General features: G+C 31.8%; 1 long non-coding RNA gene across 1 annotated transcript in view; it reads right to left on the reverse strand.

Moving 5' to 3' along the window:
* Positions 1 to 266: 266 nt before the first annotated feature.
* The window catches only part of LOC118765747, a 19,836-nt gene continuing 12,409 nt past the window's right edge, over positions 267 to 7,693 (reverse strand). Inside the window, exon 3 of the long non-coding RNA XR_005001619.1 lies at positions 267 to 287. This is a non-coding gene — a long non-coding RNA (uncharacterized LOC118765747). The remainder of the gene's footprint in view (positions 288 to 7,693) is intronic.

Here is a 7,693-nt window from a genome sequence, read left to right on the forward strand (position 1 = left end):
GTTTCAGCTTAGTGATCGTGCCTCCGGAGAAGGCCATAAATTCTTGTGTGTATGAAAAATCATACACAAGCACAGATGTATATAGACTCTACTGTGTGTTTATATATCTATATACATATATATATATATATATATATATATATATTATAATACATACATATATATATATATTATATATATTATATACTATATATATATATACATATATATATATATACATACACATAGATATATATACATAATATATATATATACGTATATATACATATGTATATATATATATATATCTATATATATATATATACATATGTATATACAATATACCTCACACCGACACACATATATACACAGACACACACGCAAACACACCACCAAACACACACACACACATATTTATATATACAGATATTTATGTATGTGAGTGATTGTGTTCGTCTGGGTATTTTTATGTGTGTGTATGTGTGAAAAACTTTTAGGAAAATATCCTTGATACATACACGACATTTGATGAAATATTTTCCCAAGTTCGAAAGTATAATATTGAAAAAAACATCATTATAAGAAAAACAAAGCAGGACGGTGATGCCACAGACCAGTTGGAAGTAACTTTGCGCATCATGTTGGGTGTTTTTACTATGTACATCAAATACACGCGTTATGTTATATAAACATACATACAACACACACACACACACACACACCACAACACATACACACACACACATGCACTGAGAGATAAATATCATTTAATGTACACAGGGCTTAATAAAGGGCTTCTAATAATTCCATACCGTTGATATATTAGTACGCAATGTTTCCAATTCTTGTGAGTCAATGCATTCCGTTAGCCGTATCTGAACTCCACGGCACATGTATATGAAAAATATTGTGGAAAATCTCGAGGAGAATCGTGAAAAGGTGGTGATGCAAACATTGGAAAGAGAAGATGGAATAGAAACATAAGAAAATCAAGATTTGCGTACCTCTTTGTCTGTAGACATCAAAATTAAACTAATTGATGTAGAATAATACAACGAAGGGAAGAAGTTCGTCCATGTACTTGCATTTGATAAAAATTTCGGATCTGGAGTTAAGTAGTGTGGAAAATTTTCGGGATGTAAACAGAAAGCGATAACATTCATTTACGTATAGCTTGCAGTATTTTCACCCATTTATATTTGGTGTAGATTTCTCCACTAGATTGTGTGTGATGTGCAGTTGGTCAATAGAAGCCATACATGGCTAGCGAACTTAGTGGCTTCAGTTTTATCAACGTATAGCTTGCAGTATTTTGATACATTTATATTTGGTGTAGATATCTCCACTAGATTGTATGTCGTGTGCAGTTGGTCATCAGAAGCCATACATGGCTAGCCAACTTAGTGGCTTCAGTTTTATCAATGTGGAGGAAGGAAGACCGGTGGTGCGCATAGTGATTTTTAAAATTGCATCGCATGAACCGGCGAAATTTTCCTCTTCGATTACGGTATATGGGAGCCATGCTACTATTTCGGGTGCATAAATGATTGATTTTATAAAATGTGCCTGATCGAACGGACACGCTTCAGGGTCTCAACTGTTTCATGTGGGAATGGCCCCTTGATGTGACTGGCGAATGATAATATCCTTCAGCAGATGTGTAAAATTTTTATTGAGGGATTATTAAAAACTCTTCCTTTATCTGTGGTTTACTGGAAGATGCTGATAAAATAATACTTCGAATTTCTTGCCTATGTTACATTTAACATTTGAGAAAATGAGATGAGCCATATTATTTTCCTCTGTGCCTTTTCCTTTATCCATCTTTAATTGAAAAGTTATATGATATAACTCTGAAGCCGGTGTTAGCAAGACCATAGTTATAGAAAGACGCAACTTAATCAAATATATATATATATATAAATACACACACACATATATATATATGCATACATATGCAAATGTTTATGTATATGTGTTTGCATGAGTATGTGTGTGTGCATTTGTGTGTATGTGTGGGTGATTATAATGATGCGCTGGCTCTGTCTGCTGAGTTCAGTATCTCTTGTGATCGATACTACTTCCGCTATTCCATCCCTGACTTCCATCTTGATTCTTGTTAATTATGCAGTGCGAAACCATGATTCGTAATGAATATACTGTTTTGGATAATGTGTGGCACATCTAAAGTTTATATATATATAAAATATATATATTAGTGTTTTGGCACTGAAGTTGTAGTTCTACCACCTGTTGTAAACTTCCCTTATAATCTTGATTATCAATTTGAAGATATAAAAAGTATTGAGCTGAATTCGCTAGCACTGTTGCAGCACATCTCAGAGATGCTAACTTTATAATAAATATCTAAGTTGCTTTAATATATTTAATATAGGTACCACTTTATATATAATTAGAAATATTTATATATATATATTGAAATGAAAATTCACTAAGCCAGCAAAATAGAAGTCGTTGGAATACTGAACACAATGACTTACAGCCAAGAACAAAAAATTGAAGACGCATACCAAAATGTATTACTTGTATGAAACTGCACTTTTCATTTTAATTAAGATCCAAAGTTTTGCATGTTTCCGTCAGATTGATTTCAATAACACATTTTTCTGTGAAGAATATGCATTTTATAGCGAGTTATATCACGCTGACCCTCTCTGACAGGATTTAAAAGCTAATGAGAAATAAGTAGGCAGTAATAAAATAATATATTACGTATTTTGAAATACTGTTTTGATTGTCTCATCACATACGGGAAACACCTTACGATATGTTTCCATGATATTATGACCTCATCAGCGTTACATATTCTTACTGAGCTTGGAGAAATAGCAATGGGAGAACGAATACATAAATTCTCATTCATCTACTCTGATTGTCATAGGAAAATAGAGTAGTTCAGGAAATAAATGAGGCCAAAACATACCTGGTGTTCCCTCACACTCTTGTCGATCTCAGCAGAATAGTATTTACCTCTTTTACTCTTTTACTTGTTTCAATCATTTAACTGCGGTCATGCTGGAGCACCGCCTTTAGTCGAGTAAACACACACACACACACACACACACATATATATATATATATATATACATATATACGACGGGCTTCTTTAAGTTTCCCTCTACCACATCCACTCAAAATACTTTGGTTGGCCCGAGGCTATAGTAGAAGACACTTACCCAAAGTGCCACGCAGTGGGACTGAACCCGGAATTATGTGGTTGGTAAGCAAGCTACTTAACACACAGCCACTCATGCGCCTATGATGATTATTTAGTATTTTTATTTCTGTCTAATTATTCCTAGTCAACTTTCCAATGTTCTCGGCGTATACTCTCGTCAAGAAATATGTTCACGCTAACTTGATATCAATAATGCTGCCGTAACATTGATATGCCTGTAAATCTATAAATATTTTGCTGACAGTGTACAGCGCAACGATTTGAATTTTGATAAACACTAAAATAGGTGCAAGAGGTAAACAAGTTTAAATATTTGAAAAGAAATGTTTCTATTGCCACAAACAACTCTATGTGATGGTGCTGAAAAATATTGAAAGACTAAATATGGTTTGACATATGAACATATTTCCGATAATTCGCTGAAAGGTAAAATCCACAGTTATCACCTTTTACGAAATAAAACTTTAAATCTTTATATCCAAAAGGTTTCTACAAAGAATCAATACAGCTGCTTTCCAATATTGTCCAGAACTTGCGAAATATAGATGCCATGATGTTTCCGTTGCTGAAAGATTTCCTAAGATAAATTAGCGTTTTAACTACAAGTGCTTCTATATACAACCGCATATTTTTCCGACAGCAAATTAATGAATATTATGTCGAAATTTTATAATTCAAATCATATTTATGTCAAGCTTATCATTTGGAATCTGTTTCTTGTTGAGTTGTAGATTTCATTCCCACCTACTTTGAACTAGCACCTGCTAGATCTTCGAGGGTATCCAAAAGAGTCCACTGAATCTCATATCTGAGAAAGGCCTTCATATACTTGAATATTTTTTTTTATTTTATGACGCTGGAGTTATTTGTAATAGGTTTCTAATAGATTAATCAATAATTTAGGTTTTAACTATATATTTAGAGCGATAATAGAATCTTTGTTTAGCTCAAGTGCAATAAATACCAAGGTGTAACTATATCAATATATCGGTTTATATATTTCGGTGCCGATACTTATATAATTTGCTAAAACTTATAACACATACATATCTATCTAACTATCTATCTATCTATCTATCTATCTATCTATCTATCTATCTATCTATCTATCTATCTATCTATCTATCTATCTATCCATCTATCCATCTATCTATCCATCCATCTATCCATTTATCTATCTTTCCATATATCTATCTTTCCGTCTATCTATCTATCTATCTATCTATCTATCTATCTATCTATCTATCTATCTATCTATCTATCTATCCAGCTGTCTGTTTTTCTGTCCGTCTGTCCGTCTGTCTATTTGTCTGTCTATATGTTAGTCTTGCTGTCCCATCGGCCCTATGGATTGCAGTGACGTGAAATTCTTGTCACGAAGCAGGAAAATTAACTTAAACGACACTCGGTACAAAATATAATCTTTTCTACTCTAGGCACAAGGCCCGAAATTTGATTGTAATATTAGCGCTACGAGAAAGGCTGCGATCAAACAAAATCTTAAGTGCGTCGAGCAAAATGCTTATCGGAATTACGCCCTTCTTCAAATCCCGCCAGGGTCGACATTGCCTTTTATCTTTTCGGAGTCGATAAAATAAATACGAGTCGAATACTGTCCTTCTGCCAAAATTTGAAACCTAATTGAGTGCTGCGAGTGAATCGTCCGTTTCAATTTTGCCTTACAACTTTTATACGGATCACAAGATCAGAACTGTTTTTTTATAATGTTACTTTCGAAATATTCAAATATTCAAACAGCAACAGATACACAACAAAACAAACATCTTGTAAACCCAATCCTAATGGTTGGAATCCGCAACACACTGAATATTGAGATGATCAAACAAAATATAACAGTATACAATTACATTCGGTTATGAATCATATACATTATTAATGATTTACGTTTATTATATTCGGTTAAGAATTATATTTATATTATTAATCATTTACATTTATTATATTATATTTATTATATATAACTAATTTCATTTTTGCATTACACGTGTAGATCAGTATAAATTTTAATCCAAGTTATGTCATCATCTCAGTGATAAAATTCACTTAATCAATTTACAGAATTTTCAAAATTATTTGTCAGTAAAGATCTACTTCTGATATAAGTTCTTAATTAGTTTGATTCCATTTAAATGTAATCTAAAATTTTAACAGGAATTCAGATCACGATATTATTTGCTTTAAAATCCCAATTCCATTAATCAACAAGTAATAAATTCCATTAGTTAAAAAGCAAAAAGGAAAAGTGTTTCTATATTCTGTATGTCTTTGATTTTCTTTTTTATAATTCTGAACAGAATACTTTTTTATATAACTACATTTGTGCGCACACTCAAACAAACACACATTCACTAATTCACACACACACACACATATATATATATGTAATACTTTTATTCGAGTCGACTAATGTTTCAGTTGATTCAATCTCTACCTACTGAGAGTTTCACCTGCACGTAAAGAGGTTCTTCGGGCAACTCAAGGTATTATTGTAACGATGTTCAAACTCTGAGTAACAGGAGACAGGCTCGACAACTAAGAAGATTTTTTAAAACACTACTATTGTATCCTGTACACTACCTTACGATAGTCATCACTAAAGATGTAAGTATGTGTATCATATGTCTGTGTGCATGAGCATAAATTTTGTGTGCATTTTTTTTTTTTTTGTGTGTGTATGCGTGAATGTGTAATGTACTGAAATCTATTTCGTGATCGTTGAATGTAAAAGATATAAACCAATGCCGATATCAGAGTCCGAATAGTTTCAGATTATAAACGATGTACACATGTTTTGCGAAACCTTAGTATGTTAGACTACAGAAGACAGAAGTTACACTGCATTCATTCAACACTGTAAAAAAATCAACACAAACTATACTTTCGGGACCGAAGCATAGAGGACATTTGTAGTTATTGACTTGTGAGTTATGTAAAGAATTACATTTCTACGAATATATGTTAGCAGCAAACAGATTTCTAATGGTGTAGAACATTCTAAATGAGCGAGTTATATTTCAGTCGACCATACGGAAGAAATATCTGCTCTCCATAACTAACCACTTTAATAAATCACATTGAAGAGAAGTCATGCTCAGTTTTAGATATACGATCAGTCAACCTTGTTATGTCCCCACCATCTCTATCTATCTCTCTCTCTATCTATCTATCTATCTATCTATCTATCTATCTATCTATCTATCTATCTATCTATCTATCTATCTATCTATCTATCTATCTATCTGTCTGTCTGTCCCCTATCTGTCTATCTGTCTATTATCTATTACATACATATATATATATATTAGATATATATATATATATATATATATATATTATATATATATATATAAGATAGATAGATAGATAGATAGATAGATAGATAGATAGATAGATAAATACAGATATAGATATACAGATAATGTGTTTATATGTGCGTGTATATGAAATGTACATATATGTATATATATGCATGTATAAGCATGCATAGTATGTCTATTCTATGTATACAAGCATATATATTATATATATATATATATATATACACACATATATATATATATATAGATATATCTATATATATATATACTATATATATATATATATATATATATTATATATATATATATGTATGGATGTATGTATAATATACAATACACACATATATAACTCTATCACTCTACTTTTCTCCACTCTCTGTCTTTGTCTTTATCTCACTACTACTCACTCCGACTCTTTATTCCAATGACTTCAAGATCTGCTTCTAGTCTTATCCATCATGATGTATTAAGCGTAAGCATTTCCCAAAGCTATATATTAAAGTCATCATGTGAAACTTAAATCACTTAAGTAGACGTTGCCGCAAAAATATAAGTTAAATGCCACTCTAATTACAACTATAAAATCAGATGAAAATACATAACTTTAAACAAAATGAAGGAAAGAGAAGAACCATTATTGAATATAGAAAGCTATAATTCATTGCAAGCTGAAATTTCACAAATCGTTATACAGAGTATGTGTGAAAATATCTATATATATGTAGAAAATTACGCTTTGTCAAAATCATACTAATAAACGGTTGTTAAAATTCAATATACACATGTCCTAGTGTAAAATATCAGGTGTGTACATTGCACAATATCAATTAAATGATGACAAAAGAACAGGAATTATTGGAACGCTTTCATTAGCTCTAGGCATGTTTGCGCACTGAGAAAAGTAGCATCTGTATACTAGTGATTGTGTAACTCCTCTTTGTTTTATATTAGTATATATATATATATATGTGTGTGTGTGTGTGTGCGTGTGTGTGTGTGGGGGGTAGAATTGACGAAAAAGACAAAACACGAAGACAGGTGGAGTAGAAAACATATAAATGTATTAGTATAACGCTTGGGATTGAAAAGGTCTTTAACGTTTCAAGCCTACGCTCTTCCACAGAAAGGAACACAGAAAGAAACAAGGAGAGAAAAAAATGTGTGTAGTGGCAAAGCG

This window comes from Octopus sinensis, linkage group LG13, assembly GCF_006345805.1.
Source record: "Octopus sinensis linkage group LG13, ASM634580v1, whole genome shotgun sequence".
In the NCBI taxonomy this organism is placed as follows: Eukaryota; Metazoa; Mollusca; class Cephalopoda; order Octopoda; family Octopodidae; genus Octopus; species Octopus sinensis.